We start from the raw sequence: 21,370 nt of genomic DNA on the forward strand, positions 1-21,370 counted from the left end.
ATGTCCGCGTGTTGATTTTTATGTAGTTGATGATTATGTTAAGTTCATCTTGTGTGGAGTGATGTCGAAAGCCAAACTGTTTGTGTGAGAGTAGGTTGTTGTTCGTTAGTTGTTATCTGAGTCTGTTGTTTACGATTCTTTCAAATGTCTTCCAGATGAACTTAAGTAAGCTAATGGGTCTGCAGTTAATTGGGTCTCTGCTTGATTTATTGGGCTTAGGTATCATGATGGTCATTGATATTTTGAAATTCGCGGGGATATAGCCTGAGGCTAGTGCTGTGTTGAAAAGGGAGGCTGTGGCTCTGATAGTGTTGTCAGAGAGGTGGGTAAGTAGTTGGGGGGGAGGGGGAACTTTCGGTTTTAATCAATTCTAAACAAATGTCAGGAGGCATGATATTGGCATCAGTGACCTAATGCCTAGGAAACGTAGGTGAGAGACCATAACTCCACCCTAGGGAGGCCCCTGCACTATCACAGGGTAAGCCTGGGGGCTCGGCGGGAGTGGTAGGAGAGAATGTGAGGGTCTGAACCCCGTTAGGTGAGAACAGGTCCACACCAAGCCTCCGCTCCTCAGGAAATAATGTTCCAGAAAAGGGTGGAGAACCTGAGATAGAAAGTGTTCAAGCGTAACGGTCGAGAGATGTTGGATGATGGATGGTAAAAAGATATAAAAAAGCACGAGAAAAATGGACTGGAGGCAACGTGGGGTGGAGAGTGAGTTGGCTTTATATCTCACAGACTCTAGCCAAGGTCAGTCACTCTGCCTCTGGTGTTCACTCGCTCAAAGCTTCTCATGGTGTCACGGGCGGCAGTGGCGGACTTACAGGGTGAGCTGCACTGTATTATAAACGTGTTGTGGTGATACAGAAGACTGCAGCATGGAGGGAAAATCAGGGCCATATAATCGGTGCAAAGAAACCTACTCAAACACTTTTGACAACAGGAGACAAAAGGTCATAAACAAAGGAGAAAAACCCTTCAAATGTCCTGAGTGTCAGAAAGCTTTACGAAACATGGCCATCTTCATAAGCACAAGAAATTACATACTTTTGAGAAGACATATCAATGTAATGAATGCCAGAGGACCTTCTCCCGTAAGAACAATTTAGTGTTGCACATGAAAGTTCACACTGGACAAAAGCGATATCAGTGTTCAAATTGTCAAAAGTGTTTTTCTAGAAAAGGCGATTTAAAGACACACTTGAGAATTCATACTGGTGAGAAGCCATACCAATGCTCAGAATGTCAAAAAAGTTTTACTGTTAAAAGTAATTTAGTGCGACACCTGAGAGTTCACACAAGCGGTGAATTAGTAAAACATCTAAGAGCTCACACAGGAGAGAAGCCATACCAGTGTGCAGAATGTCTAAAAAGCTTTTCTATTAAAGGAAATTTAGTGTCACACCTGAGAGTTCACACAGGCGAGAAGCCATACCAATGTTCAGAATGTCAAAAACAATTCTCTCACAGGGATAAATTAGTAAAACATCTGAGAGTTCACACAGGGAGAAGCCATACCAGTGTTCAGAATGTCAAAAGAGTTTTTCTCAGAAAAGTAATTTAGTGATACACCTGAGAGTTCACACAGGCGAGAAGCCATACCAGTGTTCAGAATGTCAAAAAAGTTTTTCTATTAAAGGAAATTTAGTGATACACCTGAGAGTTCACACAGGCGAGAAGCCATACCAGTGTTCAGAATGTCAAAAAAGTTTTTCTATTAAAGAAATTTAGTGAAACACCTGAGAGTTCACACAGGCGAGAAGCCATAGCAGTGTTAAGAATGTCAAAAAAGGTTTTCTGTTAAAGGAAATTTAGTGAAACACCTGAGAGTTCACACAGGCGAGAAGCCATACCAGTGTTCAGAATGTCAAAAAAGTTTTTCTGTTAAAAGAAATTTAGTGACACACCTGAGAGTTCACACAGGTGAGAAGCCATACCAGTGTTAAGAATGTCAAGAAGCTTGTTCGGAAAAGTAGATTAGTGACACACCTGAGAGTTCACACAGGAGAGAGGGCATACCAGTGCTCAGAATGTCAAAAACAATTCTCTCACAGAGGTAATTTAGTAACACATCTGAGAGTTCATACAGGGTAGAAACCATACCTATGTTCAAAACCTCGTAATCATTTCTCCCAAAAAAAGCAGTACAATAAAATACAAGATGGTTGAAAGCATCCCAGGTCTCATGTGCTGAGGTAAACTGGCCGTGACCTGCTTGTCGGTGAACGACCCATGACCTCACACCCATCTTTCCCAAGATCGCAGAGGACCACACCAGAGAAGCAAGGCGCTAAACAGGTGAGGTACCACACTGCTAAACATATATTGTTTCATCTCTGGTAATACTTCCATATTATAATACCAATATTTCTGTTTTATGATATATATATATATATATATATATATATATATATATATATATATATATATATATATATATATATATATCATTTTAGAAAGTTAAAAAAATACAAGGAGGGGAGGAGGCGAAAATTCTGGGAGCCTTGAAGAATGTGTGGAAGTCGAGAACATTATCTCGGAAAGCAAAAATGGGTATGTTTGAAGGAATAGTGGTTCCAACAATGTTGTATGGTTGCGAGACGTGGGCTATGGATAGAGCTGTGCGCAGGAGGATGGATGTGCTGGAAATGAGATGTGTGAGGACAATATGTGGTGTGAGGTGGTTTGATCGAGTAAGTAACGTAAGGGTAAGAGAGATGTGTGGAAATAAAAAGAGCGTGGACGAGAGAGCAGAAGAGGGTGTTTTGAAATGGTTCGGGCACATGGAGAGAATGAGTGAGGAAAGATTGACCAAGAGAATATATGTGTCGGAGGTGGAGGGAACGAGGAGAAGAGGGAGACCAAATTGGAGGTGGAAAGATGGAGTGAAAAAGATTTTGTGTGATCGGGGCCTGAACATGCAGGAGGGTGATAGGAGGGCAAGGAATAGAGTGAATTGGAGCGATGTGGTATACCGGGGTTGACGTGCTGTCAGTGGATTGAATCAAGGCATGTGAAGCGTCTGGGGTAAACCATGGAAAGCTGTGTAGGTATGTATATTTTCGTGTATGGACGTATGTATATACATGTGTATGGGGGTGGGTTGGGCCATTTCTTTCGTCTGTTTCCTTGCACTACCTCGCAAACGCGGGAGACAGCGACAAAGCAATATATATATATATATATATATATATATATATATATATATATATATATATATATATATATATATATATATATATTGCCGCTGTCTCCCGCGTTTCCGAGGTAGCGCAAGGAAACAAACGAAAGAAATGGCCCAACCCACCCCTATACACATGTAAATACATACACATCCACACACGCAAATATACATACCTATACATCTCAATGTACACATATATATACACACACAGACATATGCATATATACACATGTACATAATTCATACTGTCTGCCTTTACTTATTCCCATCGCCACCTCGCCACACACGGAATAACATCCCCCTCCCCCTCATGTGTGCGAGGTAGCGCTAGGAAAAGACAATAAAGGCCCCATTCGTTCACGCTCAGTCTCTAGTTCTCATGCAATAATGCCCGAAACCACAGCTCCCTTTCCACATCCAGGCCCCACAGAACTTTCCATGGTTTATCCCAGACGCTTCACAGGCCCTGATTCAATCCATTGAGAGCCCGTCGACCCCAGTATACCACATCGATCCAATTCACTCTATTCCTTGCGCGACTTTCACCCTCCTGCATGTTCAACCCCGATCACTCAAAATCTTTTCCACTCCCTCTTTCCACCTCCAATTTGGTCTCCCACTTCTCCTCGTTCCCTCCACCTCTGACACTTATGCCATCTTGGTCAATCTTTCCTCACTCATTCTCTCCATGTGCCCAAACCATTTCAAAACACCCTCTTCTGCTCTCTCAAACACGCTCTTTTTATTTCCACACATCTCTCTTACCCTTACATTACTTACTCGATCAAACCACCTCACACCACATATTGTCCTCAAACATCTCACTTCCAGCACATCCACCCTCCTGCGCACAACTCTATCCATAGCCCACGCCTCGCAACCATACAACATTGTTGGAACCACTATTCCTTCAAACATACCCATTTTTGCATTCGGAGATAATGTTCTCGACTTCCAAACATTCTTCAAGGCTCCCAGGATTTACGCCCCCTCCCCCACCCTACGATTCACTTTCGCTTCCATGGTTCCATCCGCTGCCAGATCCACTACCAGATATCTAAAACACTTCACTTCCTCCAGTTTTTCTCCATTCAAACTTACCTCCCAATTGACTTGACCCTTAACCCTACTGTACCTAATAACCTTGCTCTTATTCACATTTACTCTTAACTTTCTTCTTTCACACACTTTACCAAACTCAGTCACCAGCTTCTGCAGTTTCTCACATGAATCAGCCACCAGCGCTGTATCATCAGCGAACAACAACTGACTCACTTCCCAAGCTCTCTCATCCACAACAGACTGCATACTTGCCCCTCTTTCCAAAACTCTTGCATTCACCTCCCTAACAACCCCATCCATAAACAAATTAAACAACCGTGGAGACATCACACACCCCTGCCGCAAACCTACATTCACTGAGAACCAATCACTTTCCTCTCTTCCTACACGTACAAATGCCTTAAATCCTCGATAAAAACTTTTCACTGCTTCTAAGAACTTGCCTCCCACTCCAAATATTCTTAGTACCTTCCACAGAGCATCTCTATTAACTCTATCATATGCCTTCTCCAGATCCATAAATGCTGCATATAAATCCATTTGCTTTTCTAAGTATTTCTCACATACATTCTTCAAAGCAAATACCTGATCCACACATCCTCTACCACTTCTAAAACCACACTGCTCTTCCCCAATCTGATGCGCTGTACATGCCTTCACCCTCTCAATCAATACCCTCCCATATAATTTACCAGGAATACTCAACAAACTTATACCTCTGTAATTTGAGCACTCACTCTTATCCCCTTTGCCTTTGTACAATGGCACTATGCAAGCATTCCGCCAATCCTCAGGCACCTCACCATGAATCATACATACATTAGATAACCTTACCAACCAGTCAAGAATACAGTCACCCCCTTTTTTAATAAATTCCACTGCAATACCATCCAAACCTGGTGCCTTGCCGGCTTTCATCTTCCGCAAAGCTTTTACAACCTCTTATCTGTTTACCAAATCATTTTCCCTAACCCTCTCACTTTGCACACCACCTCGACCAAAACACCCTATATCTGCCACTCGATCATCAAACACATTCAACAAACCTTCAAAATACTCACTCCATCTCCTCACATCACCACTACTTGTTACCACCTCCCCATTAGCCTCCTTCACTGAAGTTCCCATTTGCTCCCTTGTCTTACGCACTTTATTTACCTCCTCCCAAAACATCTTTTCATTCTCCCTAAAATTTAATGATACTCTCTTACCTCAACTCTCATTTGCCCTCTTTTTCACCTCTTGCACCTTTCTCTTGACCTCCTGTCTCTTTCTTTTATACATCTCCCACTCATTTGCATTTTTTCAAAGCAAAAATTGTCCAAATGCCTCTCTCTTCTCTTTCACTAATAATCTTACTTCTTCATCCCTCTACTCACTAAAATTCCAATCAACCCACCTGCCAGCCTTCTCATGCCACAATCATCTTTAGCGCAAGCCATCACTGCTTCCCTAAATACATCCCATTCCTCCCTCACTCCCCTTACCTATGTTCTCACCTTTTTCCATTCTGTACTCAGTCTCTCCTGGTACTTTCTCACACAAGTCTCCTTCACAAGCTCACTTATTCTCACCACTCTCTTCACCCCAACATTCTCTCTTCTTTTCTGAAAACCCCTACAAATCTTAACCTTCGCCTCCACAAGATAATGATCAGACATCCCTCAAGTTCCACCTCTCAGCACATTTATATCCAAAAGTCTCTCTTTGGCGCGCCTATCAATTAACACGTAATCCAATAACGCTCTCTGGCCATCTCTCCTACTTACATACGTATACTTATGTGTATATATCGCTTTTTAAACCAGGTATTCCCAATCACCAGTCCTTTTTCAGCTCATAAATCTACAAGCTCGTCACCATTTCCATTTACAACCCTGAACACCCCATGTACACCAATTCTTCCCTCAACTGCCACATTACTCACCTTTGCATTCAAATCACCCATCACTATAACCCGGTCTCGTGCATCAAAACCACTAACACACTCATTCAGCTGCTCCCAAAACACTTGCCTCTCATGATTTTTCTTCTCATGCCCAGGTACATATGCACCAATAATCACCCATCTCTCTCCATCAACTTTCAGTTTTACCCATATCAATCTAGAATTTCCTTTCTTACACTCTATCACATACTCCCACAACTCCTGTTTCAGGAGTAGTGCTACTCCTTCCATTGCTCTTGTCCTCTCACTAACCCCTGACTTTATTCCCAAGACATTCCCAAACCACTCTTCCTCTTTACCCTTGAGCTTCGTTTCACTCAGAGCTAAAACACCCAGGTTCCTTTCCTCAAACATACTACCGGTCTCTCCTTTTTTCTCATCTTGGTTACATCCACAGACATTTAGACACCCCAATCTGAGCCTTCGAGGAGGATGAGCACTCCCCTCGTGACTCCTTCTTCTGTTTCCCCATTTAGAAAGTTAAAATACAAGGAGGGAAAGGTTTCTGGCCCCCGCTCCCGTCCCCTTTAGTCGCCTTCTACGACACGTGAGGAATGCGTGGGAAGTATTCTTTCTCCCCTATCCTCAGGGATATATATATATATATATATATATATATATATATATATATATATATATATATATATATATATATATATATATATATATATATATATATATATATATATATTCATATTTATTAAGCTTTGTCACTGTCTCCTGCGTTAGCGAGTTACCGCAAGGAAACAGACGGAAGAATGGCTCAACCCACCCACATACACATATATATACATACACGTCCACACACGCACATATACATACCTATACATCTCAACGTATTCATATATATACACATACAGACATATACATATATACACATATACATAATTCATACTCTCTGCCCTTATTCATTCCCGTCGCCACCCCGCCACACATGAAATAACAACCCCCTCCCCTGCATGTGCGCGAGGTACCTCAAGGAAAAGACAATAACTGCATCATTCATTCACATTCAGTCTCTAACTGTCGTGTAATAATGCCCGAAACCACAGCTCCCTTTCCACATCCAGGCCCCACAGAACTTTCCATGGTTTATCCCAGACGCTTCACAGGCCCTGATTCAATCCATTGAGAGCCCGTCGACCCCAGTATACCACATCGATCCAATTCACTCTATTCCTTGCGCGACTTTCACCCTCCTGCATGTTCAACCCCGATCACTCAAAATCTTTTCCACTCCCTCTTTCCACCTCCAATTTGGTCTCCCACTTCTCCTCGTTCCCTCCACCTCTGACACTTATGCCATCTTGGTCAATCTTTCCTCACTCATTCTCTCCATGTGCCCAAACCATTTCAAAACACCCTCTTCTGCTCTCTCAAACACGCTCTTTTTATTTCCACACATCTCTCTTACCCTTACATTACTTACTCGATCAAACCACCTCACACCACATATTGTCCTCAAACATCTCACTTCCAGCACATCCACCCTCCTGCGCACAACTCTATCCATAGCCCACGCCTCGCAACCATACAACATTGTTGGAACCACTATTCCTTCAAACATACCCATTTTTGCATTCGGAGATAATGTTCTCGACTTCCAAACATTCTTCAAGGCTCCCAGGATTTACGCCCCCTCCCCCACCCTACGATTCACTTTCGCTTCCATGGTTCCATCCGCTGCCAGATCCACTACCAGATATCTAAAACACTTCACTTCCTCCAGTTTTTCTCCATTCAAACTTACCTCCCAATTGACTTGACCCTTAACCCTACTGTACCTAATAACCTTGCTCTTATTCACATTTACTCTTAACTTTCTTCTTTCACACACTTTACCAAACTCAGTCACCAGCTTCTGCAGTTTCTCACATGAATCAGCCACCAGCGCTGTATCATCAGCGAACAACAACTGACTCACTTCCCAAGCTCTCTCATCCACAACAGACTGCATACTTGCCCCTCTTTCCAAAACTCTTGCATTCACCTCCCTAACAACCCCATCCATAAACAAATTAAACAACCGTGGAGACATCACACACCCCTGCCGCAAACCTACATTCACTGAGAACCAATCACTTTCCTCTCTTCCTACACGTACAAATGCCTTAAATCCTCGATAAAAACTTTTCACTGCTTCTAAGAACTTGCCTCCCACTCCAAATATTCTTAGTACCTTCCACAGAGCATCTCTATTAACTCTATCATATGCCTTCTCCAGATCCATAAATGCTGCATATAAATCCATTTGCTTTTCTAAGTATTTCTCACATACATTCTTCAAAGCAAATACCTGATCCACACATCCTCTACCACTTCTAAAACCACACTGCTCTTCCCCAATCTGATGCGCTGTACATGCCTTCACCCTCTCAATCAATACCCTCCCATATAATTTACCAGGAATACTCAACAAACTTATACCTCTGTAATTTGAGCACTCACTCTTATCCCCTTTGCCTTTGTACAATGGCACTATGCAAGCATTCCGCCAATCCTCAGGCACCTCACCATGAATCATACATAGATAACCTTACCAACCAGTCAAGAATACAGTCACCCCCTTTTTTAATAAATTCCACTGCAATACCATCCAAACCTGGTGCCTTGCCGGCTTTCATCTTCCGCAAAGCTTTTACAACCTCTTATCTGTTTACCAAATCATTTTCCCTAACCCTCTCACTTTGCAAACCACCTCGACCAAAACACCCTATATCTGCCACTCGATCATCAAACACATTCAACAAACCTTCAAAATACTCACTCCATCTCCTCACATCACCACTACTTGTTACCACCTCCCCATTAGCCTCCTTCACTGAAGTTCCCATTTGTTCCCGTCTCTTACGCACTTTATTTACCTCCTCCCAAAACATCTTTTCATTCTCCCTAAAATTTAATGATACTCTCTTACCTCAACTCTCATTTGCCCTCTTTTTCACCTCTTGCACCTTTCTCTTGACCTCCTGTCTCTTTCTTTTATACATCTCCCACTCCTTTGCATTTTTTCAAAGCAAAAATTGTCCAAATGCCTCTCTCTTCTCTTTCACTAATAATCTTACTTCTTCATCCCTCTACTCACTAAAATTCCAATCAACCCACCTGCCAGCCTTCTCATGCCACAATCATCTTTAGCGCAAGCCATCACTGCTTCCCTAAATACATCCCATTCCTCCCTCACTCCCCTTACCTATGTTCTCACCTTTTTCCATTCTGTACTCAGTCTCTCCTGGTACTTTCTCACACAAGTCTCCTTCACAAGCTCACTTATTCTCACCACTCTCTTCACCCCAACATTCTCTCTTCTTTTCTGAAAACCCCTACAAATCTTAACCTTCGCCTCCACAAGATAATGATCAGACATCCCTCAAGTTCCACCTCTCAGCACATTTATATCCAAAAGTCTCTCTTTGGCGCGCCTATCAATTAACACGTAATCCAATAACGCTCTCTGGCCATCTCTCCTACTTACATACGTATACTTATGTGTATATATCGCTTTTTAAACCAGGTATTCCCAATCACCAGTCCTTTTTCAGCTCATAAATCTACAAGCTCGTCACCATTTCCATTTACAACCCTGAACACCCCATGTACACCAATTCTTCCCTCAACTGCCACATTACTCACCTTTGCATTCAAATCACCCATCACTATAACCCGGTCTCGTGCATCAAAACCACTAACACACTCATTCAGCTGCTCCCAAAACACTTGCCTCTCATGATTTTTCTTCTCATGCCCAGGTACATATGCACCAATAATCACCCATCTCTCTCCATCAACTTTCAGTTTTACCCATATCAATCTAGAATTTCCTTTCTTACACTCTATCACATACTCCCACAACTCCTGTTTTAGGAGTAGTGCTACTCCTTCCATTGCTCTTGTCCTCTCACTAACCCCTGACTTTATTCCCAAGACATTCCCAAACCACTCTTCCTCTTTACCCTTGAGCTTCGTTTCACTCAGAGCTAAAACACCCAGGTTCCTTTCCTCAAACATACTACCGGTCTCTCCTTTTTTCTCATCTTGGTTACATCCACAGACATTTAGACACCCCAATCTGAGCCTTCGAGGAGGATGAGCACTCCCCTCGTGACTCCTTCTTCTGTTTCCCCATTTAGAAAGTTAAAATACAAGGAGGGAAAGGTTTCTGGCCCCCGCTCCCGTCCCCTTTAGTCGCCTTCTACGACACGTGAGGAATGCGTGGGAAGTATTCTTTCTCCCCTATCCTCAGGGATATATATATATATATATATATATATATATATATATATATATATATATATATATATATATATATATATATATATATATATATATATATATATATATATATATTCATATTTATTAAGCTTTGTCACTGTCTCCTGCGTTAGCGAGTTACCGCAAGGAAACAGACGGAAGAATGGCTCAACCCACCCACATACACATATATATACATACACGTCCACACACGCACATATACATACCTATACATCTCAACGTATTCATATATATACACATACAGACATATACATATATACACATATACATAATTCATACTCTCTGCCCTTATTCATTCCCGTCGCCACCCCGCCACACATGAAATAACAACCCCCTCCCCTGCATGTGCGCGAGGTACCTCAAGGAAAAGGCAATAACTGCATCATTCATTCACATTCAGTCTCTAACTGTCGTGTATAATGCCCCGAAACGACAGCTCCCTTTCCACATCCTGCCCCACAGAACTTTCCATGGTTTACCCCAGACGCTTCACATGCAGTTGTTCAATCCATTGACAGCACGTCGACCCCGGTATATCACATCGTTCCAATTCACTCTATTCCTTGCATGCCTTTCACCATCCTGCATGTTTAGGCCCCGATCACTCAGAATCTATTTCACTCCATCTTTCCACCTCCAATTTGGTCTCCCACTTCTCCTCGTTCCCTCCACCTCTGACACATATATGCTCTTGGTCAATCTTTCCTCACTCATTCTCTCCATGTGACCAAACCATTACAAAACACCCTCTTCTGCTCTCTCAACCACACTATTTTTATTACCACACATCTCTCTTACCCTATTATTACTTACTCGATCAAACCACCTCACACCACATATTGTCCTCAAACATCTCATATCCAGCACATCCACCCTCCTGCGCACAACTCTATTAATAGCCCACGCCTCGCAACCATACAACATTGTTGGAACCACTATTCCTTCAAACATACCCATTTTTGCTTTCCGAGATAATGTTCTCGAATTCCAAACATTCTTCAAGGCTCCCAGACCTTGCGCCCCTCCCCCACCCTATGATGCACTTCCGCTTCCATGGTTCCATCCGCTGCCAAATCCACTCCAAGATATCTAAAACACTTCACTTCCTCCCGTTTTTCTACATTCAAACTTACTCCCAATTCACTTGACCCTCAACCCTAGTGTACCTAATAACCTTGCTCTTATTAACATTTACTCTTAACTTTCTTCTTTCACACACTTTACCAAACTCAGTCACCAACTTCTAAAGTTTCTCACATGAATCAGCCACCGGCGCTGCATCATCAGCAAACAACAACTGACTTACTTCCAAAGCTCTCTCATCCACAACAGACTGCATACTTGCCCCTCTTTCCAAAACTCTTGCATTCACCTCCCTAACAACCCCTCCATAAACAAATTAAACAACCATGGAGACATCACACACCCCTGCAGTAAACCTGCATTCATTGAGAAACAATCACTTTACTCTCTTCCTACACGTGCACATGCCTTAAATCCTCGATAAAAACTTTTCACTGCTTCTAACAACTTGCCTCCCACACCGTATATTCTTAATACTTTCCACAAAAATCTCTATCAACTCTATCATATGCCTTCTCCAGATCCATAAATGCTACATACAAATCCATTTGTTTTTAATTATTTTTCACATACATTCTTCAAAGCAAACACCTGATCCACACATCCTCTACCACTTCTGAAACCTCACTGCTCTTCCCCAAACTGATGCTCTGTACGTGCCTTCACCCTCTCAATCAGTACCCTCCCATATAATTTCCCAGGAATACTCAACAAACTTATACCTCTGTAATTAAGCACTCACTCTTACCCCTTTGCCTTTGTACAATGGAACTATGCAAGCATTCGGTCAATCCTCAGGCACCTCACCATGAATCATACTTTCTTTTCTTTCTTTCAAACTATTCTCCATTTCCCGCATTAGCGAGGTAGCTTTAAGAACAGAGGACTGGGCCTTAGAGGTAAATTCCTCACCTGTCCCCCTTCTCTGTTCCTTCTTTTGGAAAAAAAAAAATCGTACATACATTAGATAACCTTACCAACCAGTCAACAATACAGTCACCGCTTTTTTTTTTTATAAATTCCACTGCAATGCCATCCAAACCCGCTGCATTGCCGGCGTTTATCTTCCGCAAAACTTTTACTACCTCTTCTTTGTTTACCAAATCATTTTCCCTAACCCTCTCACTTTGCTCACCATCTCGACCAAAACACCCTATATCTGCCACTCTGTCATCAAACACATTCAACAAACCTTCAAAACACTCACTCCATCTCCTTCTCACATCACCACTACTTGTTATCACCTCCCCATGTACCCCTTCACTGAAGTTCCTATTTGTTCCCTTGGCTTACGCACTTTATTTACCTACTTCCAAAACATCTTTTTATTCTCCCTAAAATTTAATGATACTCCCTCATCCCAACTCTCATTTACCCTCTTTTTCACCTCTTGCACCTTTCTCTTGACCTCCTGCCTCTTTCTTTTATACATCTCCCACTCATTTGCATTATTTCCCTGCAAAAATCGTCCAAATGCCTCTCTCTTCTCTTTCACTAATAATCTTACTTCTTCATCCCACCACTCACTACCCTTTCTAATCTGCCCACCTCCCACGCTTCTCATGCGTCAAGCATCTTTTGCGCAAGACATCACTCATTTCCTAAATACATCCCATTCCTCCCCCACTCCCCTTACATCCTTTGATCTCAAATTTTTCCATTCTGTACTCAGTCTCTCCTGGTACTTCCTCACACAAGTCTCTTTCAAAGCTCACTTACTCTCACCACTCTCTTCACCCCAGCATTCTCTCATTCTTTCTGAAAACCTCTACAAATCTTCACCTACGCCTCCACAAGATGAATGATCAGACATCCCTCCAGTTGCACCTCTCAACACATTAACATCCAAAAGTCTCTCTTTGGCGCGCCTATCAATTAACGCGTAATCCAATAACGCTCTCTGGCCATCTCTCCTACTTACATACGTATACTTATGTATATCTCTCTTTTTAAACAAGGCATTCCCAATCACCAGTCCTTTTTCAGCACACAAATCTACAAGCTCTTCACCATTTCCATTTATAACACTGAACACCCCATGTATACCAATTATTCCCTCAACTGCCACATTTCTCACCTTTGCATTCAAATAACCCATCACTATTACCCTGTCTCGTGCATCAAAACCACTAACACACACATTCAGCTGCTCCCAAAACACTTGCCTCTCATGATCTTTTTTCTCATGACCAGGTGCATATGCACCAATAATCACCCATCTCTCTCCATCAACTTTCAGTTTTACCCATATCAATCTAGAGTTTACTTTCTTACACTCTATCACATACTCCCACCACTCTGGGGATAGGGGAGAAAGAATACTTCCCACGCATTCCTCACGGGTCGTAGAAGGCGACTAAAAGGGACGGGAGCCGGGGGCCAGAAACCCTCCCCTCTTTGTATTTTAACTTTCTGAAAGGGGAAACAGAAGAAGGAGTCACGCAGGGAGTGCTCATCCTCCTCGAAGGCTCAGATTGGGGTATCTAAATGTGTGTGGATGTAACCAAGATGAAAAAAAAGGAGAGATAGGTATTATGTTTGAGGAATGGAAACTGGATGTTTTGGCTCTGAGTGAAACGAAGCTCAAGGGTAAGGGGGAACAGTGGTTTGGGAATGTCTTGGGAGTAAAGTCAGGGGTTAGTGAGAGGACAATAGCAAGGGAAGAAGTTGCACTACTTCTAAAACAGGAGTTGTGGGAGTATGTGATAGAGTGTAAGAAAGTAAACTCTAGATTGATATGGGTAAAACTGAAAGTTGATGGAGAGAGATGGGTGATTATTGGTGCATATGCACCTGGGCGTGAGAAGAAAGATCATGAGAGGCAAGTGTTTTGAGAGCAGCTGAATGAGTGTGTTAGTGGTTTTCATGTACAAGACCGGGTGATAGAGACGGGTGATTTGAATGCAAAGGTGAGTAATGGGGCAGTTGAGGGAATAATTGGTATACATGGGGTGTTCAGTGTTGTAAATGGAAATGGTGAAGAGCTTGTAGACGTATGTGCTGAAAAAGGACTGGTGATTGGGAATACCTGGTTTAAAAATAGAGATATACATAAGTATACGTATGTAAGAAGGAGAGATGGCCAGAGAGCGTTATTGGATTACGTGTTAATTGATAGGCGCGCGAAAGAGAGACTTTTGGATGTTAATGTGCTGAGAGGTGCAACTGGAGGGATGTCTGATCATTATCTTGTGGAGGCGAAGGTGAAGATTTGTAGGGGTTTTCAGAAAAGACGAGAGAATGTTGGGGTGAAGAGAGTGGTGAGAGTAAGTGAGCTTGGGAAGGAGACTTGTGTGAGGAAGTACAGGAGAGACTGAGTACAAAATGGAAAAAGGTGAGAACAATGGAAGTAAGGGGAGTGGGGGAGGAATGGGATGTATTTAGGGAATCAGTGATGGCTTGCGCAAAAGATGCTTGTGGCATGAGAAGCGTGGGAGGGGGGTTGATTAGAAAGGGTAGTGAGTGGTGGGATGAAGAAGTAAGATTATTAGTGAAACAGAAGAGAGAGGCATTTGGACGATTTTTGCCGGGAAATAATGCAAATAAGTGGGAGATGTATAAAAGAATGAGGCAGGAGGTCAAGAGAAAGGTGCAAGAGTTGAAAAAGAGGGTAAATGAGAGTTGGGGTGAGAGAGTATCATTAGATTTTAGGGAGAATAATTAAATGTTTTGGAAGGAGGTAAAGAAAGTGCGTAAGAGACGGGAACAAATGGGAACTTCAGTGAAGGGGGCTAATGGGGAGGTGATAACAAGTAGTGGTGATGTGAGAAGGAGATGGAGTGAGTATTTTGTTGAATGTGTTTGATGATAGAGTGGCAGATATAGGGTGTTTTGGTCGCGGTGGTGTGCAAAGTGAGAGGGTTAGGGAAAATGATTTGGTAAACAGAGAAGAGGTAGTAAAAGCTTTACGGAAGATGAAAGCCGACAAGACAGCGGGTTTGGATGGTATTGCAATGGAATTTATTAAAAAAGGGGGTGACTGTATTGTTGACTATTTGGTAAGGTTATTTAATATATGTATGATTCATGGTGAGGTGCCAGAGGATTGGCGGAATGCTTGCATGGTGCCATTGTACAAAGGCAAAGGGGATAAGAGTGAGTGCTCAAATTACAGAGGTATAAGTTTGTTGAGTATTCCTGGTAGATTATATAGCAGGGTATTGATTGAGAGGGTGAAGGCATGTACAGAGCATCAGATTGGGGAAGAGCAATGTGGTTTCAGAAGTGGTAGAGGATGTTTGGATCAGGTGTTTGCTTTGAAGAATGTATGTGATAAATACTTAGAAAAGCAAATGGATTTGTATGTAGCATTTATGGATCTGGAGAAGGCATATGATAGAGTTGATAGAGATGCTCTGTGGAAGGTATTAAGAATATATGGTGTGGGAGGCAAGTTGTTAGAAACAGTGAAAAGTTTTTATCGAGAATGCAAGGCATGTGTACGTGTAGGAAGAGAGTAAAGTGATTGGTTCTCAGTGAATGTATGTTTGCGGCAGGGGTGTGTGATGTCTCCATGGTTGTTTAATTTGTTTATGGATGGGGTTGTTTGGGAGATGAATGCAAGAGTTTTGGAAAGAGGGGCAAGAATGCAGTCTGTTGTGGATGAGAGAGCTTGTGAAATGAGTCAGTTGTTGTTCGCATACTTGCCTCTCTTTCCAAAACTATTGCATTCACCTCCCTAACAACCCCATCCATAAACAAATTAAACAACCACGGAGACATCACACACCCCTGCCGCAAGCCTACATTCACTGAGAACCAATCACTTTCTTCTCTTCCTACACGTACACATGCCTTACATCCTCGATAAAAAGTTTTCACTGTTTCTAACAACTTGCCTCTTACACCATAAATTCTTAATACCTTCCACAGAGCATCTTTATCAACTCCAGATCCAGATCCATAAATGTTAAATGCAAATCCATTTGCGTTTCTAAGTATTTCTCACATACATTCTTCAAAGCAAACACCTGATCCACACATCCTCTAACACTTCTGAAACCACCCTGCTCTTCCCTAATCTGATGCTTTGTACATGCCTCCACCCTCTCAATCAATACCCTCCCATATAACTTACCAGGAATACTCAACAAAATTATACATTTGTAATTTGAGCACTCACTTTTATATCCTTTGCCTATGTACAATGGCACTATGCAAGCATTCCGCCAATCCTCGGGCACCACACCATGAGCCATACTTTTTTTTTTTTTTTTTTTTTATACATTGTCGCTGTCTCCCGCGTTTGCGAGGTAGCGCAAGGAAACAGACGAAAGAAATGGCCCAACCCCCCCCCCCCCATACACATGTACATACACACGTCCACACACGCAAATATACATACCTACACAGCTTTCCATGGTTTACCCCAGACGCTTCACATGCCTTGATTCACTCCACTGACAGCACGTCAACCCCTGTATACCACATCGCTCCAATTCACTCTATTCCTTGCCCTCCTTTCACCCTCCTGCATGTTCAGGCCCCGATCACACAAAATCTTTTTCACTCCATCTTTCCACCTCCAATTTGGTCTCCCTCTTCTCCTCGTTCCCTCCACCTCCGACACATATATCCTCTTGGTCAATCTTTCCTCACTCATTCTCTCCATGTGCCCAAACCATTTCAAAACACCCTCTTCTGCTCTCTCAACCACGCTCTTTTTATTTCCACACATCTCTCTTACCCTTACGTTACTTACTCGATCAAACCACCTCACACCACACATTGTCCTCAAACATCTCATTTCCAGCACATCCATCCTCCTGCGCACAACTCTATCCATAGCCCACGCCTCGCAACCATACAACATTGTTGGAACCACTATTCCTTCAAACATACCCATTTTCGCTTTCCGAGATAATGTTCTCGACTTCCACACATTTTTCAAGGCTCCCAAAATTTTCGCCCCCTCCCCCACCCTATGATCCACTTCCGCTTCCATGGTTCCATCCGCTGACAGATCCACTCCCAGATATCTAAAACACTTCACTTCCTCCAGTTTTTCTCCATTCAAACTCACCTCCCAATTGACTTGACCCTCAACCCTACTGTACCTAATAACCTTGCTCTTATTCACATTTACTCTTAACTTTCTTCTTCACACACTTTACCAAACTCAGTCACCAGCTTCTGCAGTTTCTCACATGAATCAGCCACCAGCGCTGTATCATCAGCGAACAACAACTGACTCACTTCCCAAGCTCTCTCATCCCCAACAGACTTCATACTTGCCCCTCTTTCCAGGACTCTTGCATTTACCTCCCTAACAACCCCATCCATAAACAAATTAAACAACCATGGAGACATCACACACCCCTGCCGCAAACCTACATTCACTGAGAACCAATCACTTTCCTCTCTTCCTACACGTACACATGCCTTACATCCTCGATAAAAACTTTTCACTGCTTCTAACAACTTGCCTCCCACACCATATATTCTTAATACCTTCCACAGAGCATCTCTATCAACTCTATCATATGCCTTCTCCAGATCCATAAATGCTACATACAAATCCATTTGCTTTTCTAAGTATTTCTCACATACATTCTTCAAAGCAAACACCTGATCCACACATCCTCTACCACTTCTGAAACCGCACTGCTCTTCCCCAATCTGATGCTCTGTACATGCCTTCACCCTCTCAATCAATACCCTCCCATATAATTTACCAGGAATACTCAACAAACTTATACCTCTGTAATTTGAGCACTCACTCTTATCCCCTTTGCCTTTGTACAATGGCACTATGCACGCATTCCGCCAATCCTCAGGCCATACATACATTGAATAACCTTACCAACCAGTCAGCAATACAGTCACACCGTTTTTCAATAATTTCCAATGTAATACCTTTCAAACCTGCTGTCCTGCCGGCTTTCATTTTCGGCAAAGCTTTTACTACTTCTCTGTTTACCAAATAACTCTCCCTAACCCTGTGACTTTTCACACCACCTCGACCAAGACACCCTATATCTGCCACTCTATCATCAAACACATTCAACAAACCTTCAAAATGCTCACTCCATCTCCTTCTCACATCACCACTACTTGTTATCACCTCCCCATTAGCCCCCTTCACTGAAGTTCCCATTTGTTCCCTTGTCTTCCGCACTTTATTTACCTCCTTCCAAAACATCTTTTTATTCTCCCTAAAATTTCATGATATTCTCTCAACCCAACTCTCATTTGCCTTCTTTTTCACCTCTTGCACCTTTCTCTTGACCTCCTGCCTCTTTCTTTTATACATCTCCCACTCATTTGCATTTTTTCCCTGCAAAAATCGTCCAGATGCCTCTCTCTTCTCTTTCACTAATAATCTTACTTATTCATCTCACCACTCACTACCTTTTCTAATCAACCCGCCTCTCACGCTTCTCATGCCACAAGCATCTTTAGCGCAAGCCATCACTGCTTCCCTAAATACATCCCATTCCTCCCCCACTCCCCTTACCTCCTTTGTTGTCACCTTTTTCCATTCTGTACTCAGTCTCTCCTGTACTTCCTCACACAAGTCTCCTTCCCAAGCTCACTTACTCTCACCACTCTCTTCACCCCAACATTCACTCTTCTTTTCTGAAAACCTCTACAAATCTTCACCTTCGCCTCCACAAGATAATGATCAGACATCCCTCAAGTTGCACCTCTCAGCACATTAACATCCAAAAGTCTCTCTTTCGTGCGTCTATCAATTAACACGTACTCCAATAACGCTCTCTGGCCATCTCTCCTACTTACATACGTATACTTATGTATATCACGCTTTTTAAACCAGGTATTCCCAATCACCAGTCCTTTTTCAGCTCATAAATCTACAAGCTCTTCACCATTTCCATTTACAACACTGAACACTCCATTTATACCAATTATTCCCTCAACTGCCACATTACTCACCTTTGCATTCAAATCACCCATCACTATAACCCGGTCTTGTGCATCAAAACCAATAACACACTCATTCAGCTGCTCCCAAAACACTTGCCTCTCATGATCTTTCTTCTCATGCCCAGGTGCATATGCACCAATAATCACCCATCTCTCTCCATCAACTTTCAGTTTTACCCATATCAATCTAGAGTTTACTTTCTTACACTCTATCACATACTCCCACAACTCCTGATTGAGGAGTAGTGCTGCTCCTTCCCTTGCTATTGTCCTCTCACTAACCCCTGACTTTACTCCCAAGACATTCCCAAGGCTCTCTTCCCCTTTACCCTTGAGCTTCGTTTCAATCAGAGCCAAAACATCCAGTTTCCTTTCCTCAAACATACTACCTATCTCTCCTTTTTCCTCATCTTGGTTACATCCACACACATTTAGACACCCCAATCTGAGCCTTCGAGGAGGATGAGCACTGCTCGCGTGACTCCTTCTTCTGTTTCCCCTTTTAGAAAGTTAAAATGCAAGGAGGGGAGGGTTTCTGGCCCTCCGCTCCCGTCCCCTTTAGTCGCCTTCTACGACACGTGAGGAATGCGTGGGAAGTATTCTTTTCCCCCTATATATATATATATATATATATATATATATATATATATATATATATATATATATATATATATATATATATATATATATATGTATATAGGGTGATTTTTATTTGAACGAAATTCGAGTTAGCCATGGTAAATCCCCTCATTCCATTCTCAGTAACTTGATCATTGATTACTTTTAGACTGGGATCCTAATTTCTATCAGTAACCATCACAAAATCTGGTTAAGATACGTTGGCAATGTGTGATCCTTATGGCTATCTTCTCAACATTGTGATGCTTTCTTCAATGAATCAAGATTGTCCTCAACATCAAGTTTAAGAGTAAATGTAAACACGAAGGTAAATTATCCCTTTTTTATATGATGACATTTAGGAAATTTGTTCAGTCATCCTTTAAGATCTACAGGAAGCCAATTAGTGCTAAGTTGCATTTGTTATTTTTCAGGGTATGGAAAAACAGTATTCCAATTCCTAGTGTGGCGCGCAGGGTTGCCCAGTGCTACGTCTGGTGTGTGAGGGACACAATGCCCATGTATAAACTGTGATGTGTGAAGGAACGCCGTACCCCAGCTCAGGTACGGAACTGTTATGTGAGGGTACAGTATCCTCATCCTGGTACAAGTCTGCAGTGTGTGGAACATAATGCTACCCACCAGGTCTGGTATATGAAGAATAGAGTACCTCAGTGCCAGTACAATATTGGCGTGTGTGAGATGAAAAGTCATTGCCAGGCTTGATGTGTTCGGACAAAGTATCTCAACAGCAAGTTTGGTTTGTGGGAAAAACATTATCCTTGTATCATCCATGTACCATCCAGTGCCTGGTCTAGTGTGTGGGAGACACACTGCCTCACTCCCAGGTCTGGTCTATAGTAACACAGGTGTCAACCTCTTGCTCACATATGATCATCTCTGGTGGGTGTCTGCGGCTTAAGCAACTTTATATAAGCTTACAACCTTTTGATCATTTGTATTTTATATACAGTAAGGCCTCAATGAACATTTTAATAAACCATCTAATTTGTATAAACTGTCACCGTAAATATATCAATAATTTTGTAACGAAGTAATGATTTACCGTGTTTACTGTATGTGATATGTTATCATAGAAATAAATTATCTTTAAACACATCTTTTAGTCTTTTACTGGCCTGATCAGCAGTATATGTCATGTCAATTGCATCTCCATAGGACAGCAACGGTAAGACACATATATTGCCACTGAAGAAAGCAATAGTAAGCTACATATTATTTCCATTGAGTACAGACGTCTCGTTCATGTCGAGCCTCAACCAGGAGAGCTCAGATTACTGGCTACAAGCAGATAC

General features: G+C 42.3%; 1 pseudogene; it reads left to right on the forward strand.

The window, feature by feature from the left end:
- Window positions 1-991: 991 nt before the first annotated feature.
- Window positions 992-21,173, forward strand: LOC139757480 (uncharacterized; annotated as a pseudogene).
- The last annotated feature ends 197 nt before the right edge of the window (window positions 21,174-21,370 follow it).

Source organism: Panulirus ornatus, chromosome 27 (assembly GCF_036320965.1).
Source record: "Panulirus ornatus isolate Po-2019 chromosome 27, ASM3632096v1, whole genome shotgun sequence".
In the NCBI taxonomy this organism is placed as follows: domain Eukaryota; kingdom Metazoa; phylum Arthropoda; class Malacostraca; order Decapoda; family Palinuridae; genus Panulirus; species Panulirus ornatus.